Source organism: Trachemys scripta, chromosome 3 (genome assembly GCF_013100865.1).
Source record: "Trachemys scripta elegans isolate TJP31775 chromosome 3, CAS_Tse_1.0, whole genome shotgun sequence".
Lineage (NCBI taxonomy): Eukaryota > Metazoa > Chordata > Testudines > Emydidae > Trachemys > Trachemys scripta.
In genome coordinates this window covers 59112678-59124995 of record NC_048300.1, presented here as the reverse complement: position 1 = coordinate 59124995, position 12318 = coordinate 59112678, and positions in this window count along the sequence as shown.

The following is a 12318-nucleotide window of genomic DNA, read 5'->3' as shown; positions in this document are numbered from 1 at the left end:
GAGCCCCAGCTAACCTCTACATGCCCCAATACAGTTTGGGAAACCCATGCGTGCTAAGGAAATTATTGATGACTTCATATTAGCCAGCTTTATAACCTGGTGCAACAGTATCTTTTCCACGTTGTGACACACCTGCGTGACAATGGCTCCAACAGGTGATCTCCCCCATGCTGAATCAGTTGGCTATGGAACAGTAGCATTCAGGGATGGCTAGCCACCCATATGGCAATGGTGGCCCACTTCTCCATGGAAATAGAGCACCACATGTTAGTACACTGGCAATGCAGCTCCATCATCAGTGTAGCACAGATCTCAGTCAAGATTGCTCTCCCATGCTGAAATTCTCTCAGCACTACTGGTCTTCAGAATGATCCTTTCCTACCAATCCATGCTGGTCTCCTAAGCCCAGAAACCATGCTGCACAATGTGGAGCTGATCCAGGAGCCAGTCCTCTAGAACCAGCCGCTTGGTGTCCTCCTCTTCTCCCTTACCCTGGTCCCACTTCCACCACTGCTGCCACATCACTTACTCAGCAGTGCAATGGGCAGTCTCCAAAACTGAATTTGTCTGGCTTGGAGTGCTGAAATACAACCCAAGAAGCCTGTGCATATTTGAGGCTGCCACCATAGCGGAATGGCATATTGCTGGGTCCATGCTGCCCAACAGCAATTCGACAAAGGCGCTAGCCAGCCCAGAAAGTAAACAGGGTATAGACACATGGGATTGTTCAAAAATTTGAAATCACCTGGCTTCCCACAATTCATAATGAAAACAATCCCAGGATGAAACACTGCTGCACGGTGAAGAAAAGGATCATAGGATGCCCTCCAAGAACACAATCCCATCAGTTTGCAACAAGCTGCATGCACCTTGTATACACACAATGCAAATTGAAAAATGGAACAAGTATTCCACGTGCACACTATTGGTTCAGCTTGTGTAAAGCACTTTACCAGACACGTAGCAAAAAGCTTCACAATAACCCCCCCTCTGCCCATGCAGACAAACCGTTAGCTCATTCCTCTTCCCCTACTAGTACAGTCTCAATGTCTTTCTGCATCTGCTGGCACTTTTATACAGAAGTGATTCCTAATCAGACACTTAGCAGTTTTGGAATAACATGCTTTTAGCCCAAACTAATCTCTTACTAATTAAACAGTAACTTGGGAGTTTTTTAGTGTCTACCTGGAGAAACAATTGATGACACACCAGACTCGCAACTAGATGTTGCAGAATTCAAACAAAAGTACTATCATGTTGTCTTAGAGTCGCTAACTCATCTGGTCTGTGTGAGATGAGAACTAGTTCTGATGTTGCAAGTAACTTGAACTCATTTTGCATGAACAGAGGTGGTCTTTTCTCTCTTAGTTATAGCTTCAAACTTGTCAGTCTTTAGCATCTCCTTCTCCGGATGGCCAGTCCAGGGAAGAGAGCAGGATACAACTTCGGGTGTCACTATTGGTGCAAGAGAGCCCCCTTTTCTTTCTGCGTGTTTTAAGTCTTTTGTAGGGGTCAGTGTCCCCTCGCTCCACCTCAGGGACCACCCTTGTCCAATTAGCAATTCCAGCATGTAGGTTATAGCTCATCATGGACCAAGAATTAGGTATCTTGATCTGAGGTCATAGTAGAAGATTCAAGTTTGAGGTGACATTTTCCTGAAAAGTCTGGTGGTGACCACAAACAGATATCTTCTTTGTAAGAAGGCCCAAAGGAGAAGGAGTTGGTAACAGATCTCTGCTTAGGCCAGACATAAATAAGTGTCTTAATTGTCTCAATATAATTAATGGCTAGTCATCATTACACACTTGCTTGTTTCCACTCATCTTCAGGACAGTCAGTAAGTATTACTGTAGACGAGTAGAAGTAGAAGAGACCTCAGGAGGTCATCTAGTCCAATCCCCCGCTCAAAGCGGGACCAACACCAACTAAATTAAGGGGACTCAAAGGTGGGGACAGAGTTTAGGGTGAGTTAACTTATTCTAAATAACCTTTTGACTACAAGCCAGAAATGCTAAACTTCAACATTTTAGCCAACCAATGTCGCTCAGGCCTAAATTAAAATATGGCAATATGCTCTGTTTTTCCTGAGAGCTCCCCCTCCCCTCTACTCAAGTAGATATTACAGCATAGCCAAATGCTTCGGACTCTCAGTCAAGGAACCAGAAAGGGGACTGAAACCCAGGGCTTCTGAACAACAGACCAGAGTGCTACTGACTAAGGCAGGTCAGATTCTATAGGTGTAATTAGGGAAATGCTCCAAATACAGGGCAAGGTACTCTGTGTGTAGGATGAAGGGCTCCACACGTGGAATGACCTGCTCCAGATGCAAGGCAGGGTATTTCAACTGTGGGGCCAGGTGCTCTAGATGCAGGCCAGAGTATTCTAGAGGTATGAATGAGGCACACTAAACACAGGACAAGGTGCTCCAGAAGCAGTGCTGGGTGCTCCAGAGGACATTGCAGTGCGCTAGTAAATGAAGGACACAGCTATTCCAGATGTGAGATGTAGCATTCCAGGGGCAGAAAGCTGCCGGTACAGGATGCATTGTTTTTGTACATCAGGTAAGATGTGAAAAATCCAATTTTATTTTTTACATTACTAGTAACTAAATGACTTTCCATTTCCTGTAATTAGTGGTTTCATTTTTAATAATTTGATTAGCGAGGAGCACTCGATCAATAAGGGGAAGGTTAGGACTGAAATACAAAGTGCTTGTTGAACAGCACACAGTCCTTTCCCTGTTCTGTTGGCTCATTTGTCATATTGTTTTAATGAAAACAATACTGGTTCACAGCACCCAATAGAAAATGGATCTGGGGCATGTGCCAAGTGCTCCAGTGCAAAGCGGGGATCTCTGCAACTTTCTGTTTGGAGCTACTGGGAAGCATCAGCCTGACGGCATCCCTCCTCAAATTTGTTAGTCTCTAAGGTGCCACAAGTACTCCTATCCCTCCTCATGAGTCTTTTCAGTTCCTCCCCCTTGGAAATGAATTAGTGGCTTCCACTCTGCCTATCTGTGTTTTGCAGGAGTCATGGAGGAAGATGGACCCCTCTAGTCTCCCAGGAAACAGATCAGCAACTTACTCAGGGGCATTAACATTTGTAGTGTGAATGGTATTGGAAACTGGGTGAATCCAGATGCTTGGAAGGAGTGAATTGGCAGGGGATGGAGGTTTTGCAATACAGAAGAATGGTGTCAGTGGGTAGACACCCCACGCCATTCCCCACCACTCACCTCACACTAGGCCCTTGTCCAAACATTCATTCCCCTCCAGGGGGTTGCCTTTATTGTTCAATAACATAACAGAGCCCTAAGACAGTACTGTGCTCACAGCACGAAGGGCTTTTTCTCAGGGTCTCTCTAATTCTCTCCTCTGCTTTTTTTTTTTTTTCTTCACATCCCTGTGTTGGAACATGAGACCCACCTAAGCTGCATCTCTCCATAGGGTCCTTCAATCTGATACTTGGTTACTGAGATCTGAGCCCTTTCTGGAGGGGCTGTGGCTAGGTTTGGCAGATAGCTGTAGTGGTGTTGGGTTGTCAAAGCTGTGTGGGGGTGGTTAATCCAGGATCTTATTAGAGGAGATGCAAGAAGATTGGGCATGTGGCAGGGGAAGGAGGCAGGAGCTTCTTGAGGAGCCCTGAGAGGTTTAAGATGCAGGTCAGAGGCAATAACAGCTCCCACCCTGCTCTGAACGGAGTACACATGCACACAAAATATTAGGTCAAATTTAACCCCCTTCCTGAAGTTTGGTTTTATTGGCAACGCAAATAAAAAGCAACCACACATGAACCTCACCCTAAGCTTTCTGCCCAAGCTTAGCTGCTCGTAAGGTTCTCGCTGAAAGACTTGTCTCCAGCCCTTACATCCTAGCTGGTTTGAACTGAATCCACTGCTGGAGTGACTCAGCAGTAATTCCACTTCACTTCCATGCAGGGTTACAGCACTTGATAACAGGATGCCTCAATAGAGGAGTACCAAAACTCTAGGTAAGGTCCTTTAGGCCTTGTCGTCACTATGAAATTGAACCATTGCTGAAAGCTAGTGCTAGCTACGTTGGCAGCTGAATCAGTGCAGAACAAAGTTTAGCTATAAGCATAGACAAAGCCAAGCTATGTTCAACACTGGTTCACTACCATCCATGGTCAGCAGTGTACATTTCCTGGTGTAGAGGAGGCCAGCATCTGTCTTGTTCTGAGGCTGGAAGGTTAGGCTACTGAAAGTAGAGCCCGGAGGTGCATTCATGAAGATGACTAATAAGCACATCAGATTTTTAAGGATTAATAGTATAAAACTTAGGCCAACTCTGGGAAAGACAGTTACATGGTCAGGGCCGGCTCCAGGGTTTTGGCCGCCCCAAGCAGCCAAAAAGAGAGAAAACCAAACCAAAAAAAAGCCGCAATTGCAATCTGCGGGCAGCAATTCGGCAGGAGGTCCTTTGCTCCGAGCGGGAGTGAGGGACTGTCCGCTGAATTGCCGCCGAATAGCTGGACGTGCCGCCCTCCTCCGGAGTGACCGCCCCAAGCACCTGCTTGCCAGGCTGGTGCCTGGAGCCGGCCCTGTACATGGTAATTGTAGCTTGTGAGTAGAAGTAGCTTGAAAAAACTTGCAGACATCCCCTGTCTGGGAGAACTGCAGAGCAGCTTGTTGCCACCATTCAACCCAGTCTCCAGCTTTGAACAACTCTTAACGGATTCCTCCTGTCAGAGCCTCTTCCTCCAAACCCGCTTGCAGTACTACAAACTCTGTGGTGTCAATATGGGGCAAACATTTGCCTTGAGCCCTCACTTGCCCGGGCTACGCTAGCTTTTTTGGGTGGGAGGGGACGTTTCCCACCTTTGCTACCACCATTGCAGCACTACCAATGGTAGCAACTGCAGAAACTCTAGTGCAGAGGTTCTCAAACTAGGGGTCAGGACCCCTCACGGGGTCGCAAGGTTATTATATGGAGGGTTGTGAGCTGTCAGCCTCCACCCCAAACCCCGCTTTGCCTCCAGCATTTATAATGGTGTTAAATATATAAAAATTGTTTTTAATTTATGAGGGGGGTCAAACTCAAAGGCTTGCTATGTGAAAGGGGTCACTAATACAAAAGTTTGAGAACCACTGCACTAGTGGACAGGGCCAGCTCCATGCACCAGCTTACCAAGCAGGTGCTTGGGGCAGCCACTTCGGAGAGGGGCAGCACGTCCAGCTGTTCAGCGGCAATTCGGCGGAGGGTCCCTCACTCCTGCTCGGAGTGAAGGACCTCCTGCCGAATTGCCGCCGCAGATCGCGATCGTGGCTTGTGTGTGTGTTGCGTTGTTTTGGGGGGGGCTGCTTGGGGTGGCCAAAACCCTGGAGCCGGCCCTGCTAGTGGAGACAAGACACTAGTGGAGACAAGGCCTGTTTTACTACTGCGTCATTCAGACATGCTCTGAGCAGGGTTAGGCAACACCGTGATGAAAATGGTGGCAGCTAGAACTGAGCTGCTGGAAAGCTTTAGAGGAAAAATGCTAGTGTAGGAACAGCCACAGACTCTGCTAAGCTAGGTTAGCATTTCACACGTTAAGGAATGACCGAGGAGAGCAGAGGTTTTCAGCTCCTCTCTTCCTCTGGTGCCCAGGCCCGATCCACCTAAGAAAACCCAGCAAAAGGCAGCATTGTGCTTCTTGCTGTGTAACTTTAATTCCTATTGAATTTTTGCAGCCCTGGCCATATATAACAATAATGAAAACAAGACAAGACAAAAAAATTTTTAAAAAGCCAGAAAGAAGAGAACCTGGAACAAGGCTCAGCAACATAAGATAAAGTGCGCTCCTGTTGCTATTGATCCCCTTGACTTGGTGCTTTCGTTCATAGTCAAAACTGATCAAAGCAATGGAGATTAAAGGCAATTTGAAGATATCTTGAGAAAACAGGCCAAATGCTGGCCCTAGGATGTGTACACCTGGAAAGCAATGGCCAGGAGTGGGAATATGAAGACAGATGTTAGCTACCAAACCTGGCTCCGCCTTCAGTTCCATGAAGCTGACCCTATCTGATGGTCATGTACAGGGTAGGGCTTAAAGGGTCACATGCTTTCACACAGAGTCCCTTGATCTGCCTGCACAAGTCATGTTCTCTCCTTATTCTATACTAACTCCATATAAATTATGTAATAAAGAATTCAGAGTTCCAGATACTATACTGACTCCTCTTATTAATCCAATATAAAAAGAAGGTACTTTGGTATTTCGTTCAGTAAGGGTGAATACGCATGACCATGTGTGACTCTGCTGTTATCTGCCTTTTGGGCAGGAAAAAAGTGAGCAGGACGGCCCAAGGTGGCAGTGATTAGATCAAGAACAAGTTTGGAATCTGGATTTGATGCTGCCAAAAAAACTGAACTCTTTTCACAGGATTTTGACTCAAAATAGCAGAAAGCTCACAGGAATACCTGACTTTGCAAAATTCCCATTTCTCCAGTACATGCCATCTTCGGTCCAGCTATGTCCAAGCCAGAACTGAAAAACAGACCTCTCCTTAGTTTTCTCCAGCCTGGAATCAAATCAATAAGGGTGTAGAATCACATCTATTGTGTGTTTGGGGGGGGGGCGGGTGGGCGGGCTTATGCCCATGCACGGGTGGGCTATGCAAGTGCATGTATGTGACAAAGAGAGCTGTTCTATGTGCGTGCACACCTCCAGGGTGCATATGTGTGTACACATATATCCAGGACAGACCTTCCATCTGTAGATGCACCACTATTGAATTCGTTTCCCAATTATTATGTACTGAAAGTAATAATCCCTTTATGTTTAAAACACTTCCCAGCTCAGATATTTAGGGCACTGACGAACAGCAATAAAAAACAATTCAAAACACTGAGTAGGTAGGATACAGAGAGAAGGAGTTGTGGGAAAGGAACAGATACGAGGCTTACAATGGTCATGCTCACAAACACCCTATGAAGTTTAAAAGGAATTTAAGATTTAAGCTTTAAAAAGTGAGTGATGTTGGTGCAGGGCAAGTGCCACGCACTGAAACCAACTACACCAAAGGCTCAGTTGCCTGCCAGTAAGAGACTCCAGTGAGATACTTAAAAGTGGACTGTGTCCAGGGGCGGCGAGTTATAGAGGCCCGTGGTGGCCGGGCTCCAGCAATATTGAAGGCCTGGGGGCCCGGCTCCACCAATATTTGGGGCTGGGTCTCTCCCCAGGCCCCGCCTGCCACCCCACACACCTCTCCTGAGTGTCCCCCTGCCTCCACTTGCTGCCCCCGTGCACCTCCCCAGGGTCCCAGAGCAGAGCATCCCTGTCTCTCCCCTGCAGCTCCATGGTGCCTCCCTGCATCAACTGCCACCACAGGGTCCTAGTGCCCCCCATTCAGTACTGCCAGGGCAGACAGACCCTGAGCCTGCCCTTCTGCCTCAGACCATTTCATTTTCCAGTGGGACCCTCCACCAGCACAGGGGGACCCCCTGCCTGCAGACACCGCTCCGGCCCCATGCTGGGCAAGGGGCAGCCCCATCCCCCACCCCCAGTGAGGCTACAGTGAGGGGCAGCAGCAGGGAGGAGGCGCACATGTGATGCCAGCCCCCCATCACCCACCAGAGGGGAGGCCAGGGGGCTTCCTGGCCCTGAGAGGGGCCCTAGGAGCATGTGCAGTAACAGTGGTGGGGGTGAGTGTGCTGCGGGGGGGGGGGGGGAGAAGAGGAGACCCCTCCCCCAGAGCTCACTGCTGCTAGCAGGGAGAGGGCTGAGGGGAGTCCTCCTCTCTGGCCCCAGCCCCGGGGCAGCTTGCCTGCACCCCAAACTCATCCCCAGCCCTGCCCCATCCCAGAGCCAACCCCACCCCCAGCCAGATCCCTCATTCTTCCACATCCCAAACCTCTTCCCTAGCCCTGAGCCCCTCCCACACCCCAAACCCGTCATCCCCAGCCCCAGACAGAGCCCTCACCCACTACACCCCTACCATCTGCCCTAGCCCTAAGCCCCTCCCACACTCCAAACCCCTCGTCATCCCCAGCCACACCCCACAGCCCTCACCCCTGCACCCCCTTCCTCTGCACCTCCTCCCACTCCTAAACTCCATCCCAGAGCCTGCAGCCCTCACCCCCTCCTGCACACACACACACCCCCGCCCCAGCCTGCACCCACACCCCCTTCTCACACACCCTCTCCTGCCCCCAAACTCCTTCCCAGAGCCTGCACCCCTCATCCCCTCCTGCACCCCAACTTGCTGCCCCAGCCTGCACCCAACACCCAAACTCCATCCCAGAGCCTGCACCCCAGACCCCCTCCCTCACCCAAACTCCCTCCCAGAGCCTGCACCCTGCACCCCTCCTGCACCCCAATCTCCTGTCCCAGCCCAGGGCCTATACCACAGACCTCCTCCCCCCACCCAAACTTCCTCCCAGAGCCTTAGGCAGGTGGGGGGCAGAGTTTGTGGGGCAGGTTCTGGGCACCACCAAAATTTCTACAAACCTCCCACCCCGACTGTGTCCCACTGCCAATACCAGTCAAATTAAGCTGGAAGGAGAAAGTCTTGAATATAGCAAGGACCTGTGCCCAGGGCCGGTGCAAGGAAGTTTCGCGCCCTAGGTGAAACTTCTACCTTGCGCCTCCCCCCCCCGCCCTGCGGCAGCTCCCCACCCCAGCTCACCTCTGCTCCGCCTCCTCCCCGAGCTCGCCGACCCTGCTCTAATTCTCCTCCCCTTCCAGGCTTGCAGTACCAAACAGCTGATTGGCACTGCAAGCCTGGGAGGCGGGAGAAGTGGAGCGGCTACCATGCGCTTGGGGAGGGAGCGTAGGAACACTGTAAAAAAAATTGGGGGCACTGCTTTTTGGCACCCCAAAATCTTGGCATCCTAGGCAACCGCCTAGTTTGCCTTAATGGTAGCACCGGCCCTGCCTGTGCCATTAGGGGCATTAAAACCCTGCAACACCAGCTTATATTACAGTCAGCATGCCACTTTGTACACAACCATTGTACAGAGCGCAGGGTAAGTGAAATATGATGAACACTCTTCCAACCAGTGAGCAAGTAAGGCTACCTTTTGTACATGTTGCAAGTGACATGGAAGCCATGCTAAGGCAATGACCCCAAATGAGGCTTGTCTTTCTCAAGGTGTGTGTTTCTGTTGCAGGGTGGTCATGGGACAAATAGGGGTGCAGGCTATGCAGGGTCCAGAGCAGAAGAAAAGTATGATACTAGAGTGATTAACTCCTCACTTTCCATGGACTTAACCAGGGAAACATGGGCTAGCCCAAAGCGAATGCTGACTCTAAAGGTTGCTCACAAAGAGCTTCCTTCGGTCTAAAAGGAGCAAACTCACAACAAGCTCTTTCCAAATTGTTCACGTTCCTCACACAACTTGGAATATAGTGCAGAGAGGCAGAGCTAATGTCAGCAAGAGCTTCACAGGCAAAAGCTTCATGGTTTGTTGCAAGCCTAGGGTTAGTGCTACATAAAAGGAGCTACGTCAGGTGAGAACAGCTAGCTGTGAGGATGCTACTAGCTAAATAAACCTGTTTGTTATACGGCAGGCAGAGGACTGGTAGTCACTCCTGCTGAGCCCTGTCAGATGCCTTGCCTCTCCCACATAGAACTGAGAAATCATGCCCACATGCTGTTCCTTAGCATCAACTTTGAGGTCCCTAACATTGATTTCAATGGTATGCTTTGACTAGAGCTTTGCTTGTACTGAATGAAATAAAACAGAATGGGGCAAATTCATCTCTGGTGTAACTTTACTGGTTCCTTGTAGTTAGAGCAGGGACGAGTCTGGCTAAGGGATAAGTTTGAGTGTCTTACGCAGTTAACGCATGCACAATACAATTAGACTCAAGAGTTGGCCAATGACATTTGAAGCAGTTTCATTCCGAACAAGGCTGGGGGCTGGTCTACACTTAAAAAGCTGCAGCAGTGCAGCTGTCACGCTTTAGTGAAGATGCTACTATGCCAATGGGAGTGCGTCTCTTGTCAGCATAATTAATCCACCTCCTCAGGAGGCGATAGCTATGTCAATGGGAGAAGCCCTCCTGCATGTGGTCATTTCCTAATCTGGATCATGCTAGAGTTCAGGATATAGAAGTTGGCAAGAGTGTGGCTGGATTCTCCACAGTAGAAAACACAGCCTGTAGCGGCAATAGGGTAATCAGATCGCAAGAGTGAAATATCAGGACACATTGGTCAAACAGTGGGGGAGAGGAGAGACAGACACAGGTGCACCGCCCCGACCGGAGCCAGAGGCACACTGGTCTGCCTGGCCCTATGCTACCAGTGTGCCCCTTCCTGTTGGGGGTGGGCCCATGCTGTGCCACACAGCTCCCCTGCCCAGTGCCCCCTGGATCCACAATGCCCAGAGCCCCCCTACAACCGTTCCACCAAAAATGCACAGTGCTGTGCACACACACCCCGCCCAGCGCCCCCCGGCCCACAGCCCCACCACAGCTGCCCAGCAACCCACACAGAACCCCCCACTAGCTAGTTTCCCAATACACACAGATTTCCCTTCCCTCCCTTTCTTCCTCCCTCCCAGTGCCCTTCCCCACAGCCCCACAATGCCCCACACAGACCTGCACTGCCCAGTGCCCTGACACATACAAACCTCCCCCACTGCCCAGCGCCCTCCGCACCCTCACAACCCAACACCCCACACACACCTCCCAGACACTCACTCCATCACACCCTGCCCCCTTCCCTGGCCGCACTCACCAGTCTCTGGCTCCTAGGGTGAGAGCGGCAAGGAGGGTCTCCAGACTCTCCACATGCTGCGCCCGCCACAAGCGCGAGCTCCGTGTCTCCCATTGGCCGGGAAAAGCGCCAATGGGAGCTGCCGGAGCCACGGAGCGGGGCTTGCAGGCGCCGGCAGCACACAGAGCCCCCCCCACCTTAAGAGCCAAAGGAACCTGCCAGGGGGCGAGGTGGGGAGTCCCGGCGGTGCTCACCTGGGGTGGCTCCCATCCCAGGAAGCATCCGGCAGGCTGGTCCTCCTGGCTCCTAGGGTCGTGGGTCGGGTGGGGGTGGGGATGGGGGGCGGAGGGCTCTCCGCTCACTCCCGGCGCCTGCAAGCCCTGCCCCTGCAGTATGTGGTGCTCCTGCCAGCAGGTGGGTGCTGGGAGCTGCCCCAGGAAGCGGTGAGTGGCGGGGCTGCGGTGCCATGGCTGCGGTCCAGATGGTCCCCAACATCAGGACAAAGAGTGTCCCGAACAATGTAAGGTTGGGACATGGGACAAGTCCCCTAAAATTGGGACTGTCCCAATAATATTGGGATGTCTGGTCACCCTAGGCGGCAACAGTGCTCTTTTTCCTCAGGGATCACATGACATCAGGCAGCATCCAGCTGCATAGGTTCAGGGATCAAGGGGCACCAGTCAGATGACCCGGACCTCTTCCTCAGTCGCTCGCAGAGCTTATTGTCAATGGTATGATGTCAATGAAGGCATCTAGGCTGGTCGGGGCTGTGACGTTGTGCAGTCTATATGGTTTTATAAAAACTTGATAAGTCAATATAATGTAACTGAGACAGTTTTAGAGAAAATACGGTAATAAGTGAATGTAAGTAATTGGGATATGCCTCATGCAAAAGGTCTCTTGTAAGGTATCATTACAAAGCTTATAATCTACTGAGTGTGATCATCTGATTTGTATAAATGTACCACTCTTGTATCTAAAACTAGAGATATAAAATGTAACTCTGAGGGCCTATTGTAATTGTGTAAAGTGTGGACCATTAATGATGGTTTGGAATCTTGATGACTCCCATTGTCTGCAGATGGCTGTATTTACCTGTGAGTCTTCCTGTATATGTGTGTGCTGGCAAGTGAGTAATGAAGTCTTGCAGTGACATGTGATCATGTCACCTGAACTGGAATCCATCTTTAACCTGGTGCTTTTCCAGTGTGGGGGGGTGGAAACCCAGAGAGACAAAGAGTTCCCCCCTTTATATATCTTTTGCATAAGGCGGGAAGAGAACAGAGAGAGAGAGGAGCCATCATGAAGAATCCCCTAGCTACCACCTGAGCTGCAACAAGAGCTGTACCAGGGGAAAGAATTGTGCCCAGGCCTGGAAGATGTCCAGTCTGAGAAAAACTTACTGAAACATCTCTGACGGTGAGATTATCTGTATTTAGTTTGATTAGGCATAGATTTGCGCATTTTATTTTATTTTGCTTGGTGACTTACTTTGTTCTGTCTGTTACTACTTTGAACCACTTAAATCCTACTGTCTGTATTTAATAAAATCGCTTTCTATTTAGTAATTCACTCAGAGTATGTATTAATACCTGGGGGAGCAAACAACTGTGCATATCTCTCTATCAGTGTTATAGAGGGCGAACAATTTATGAGTT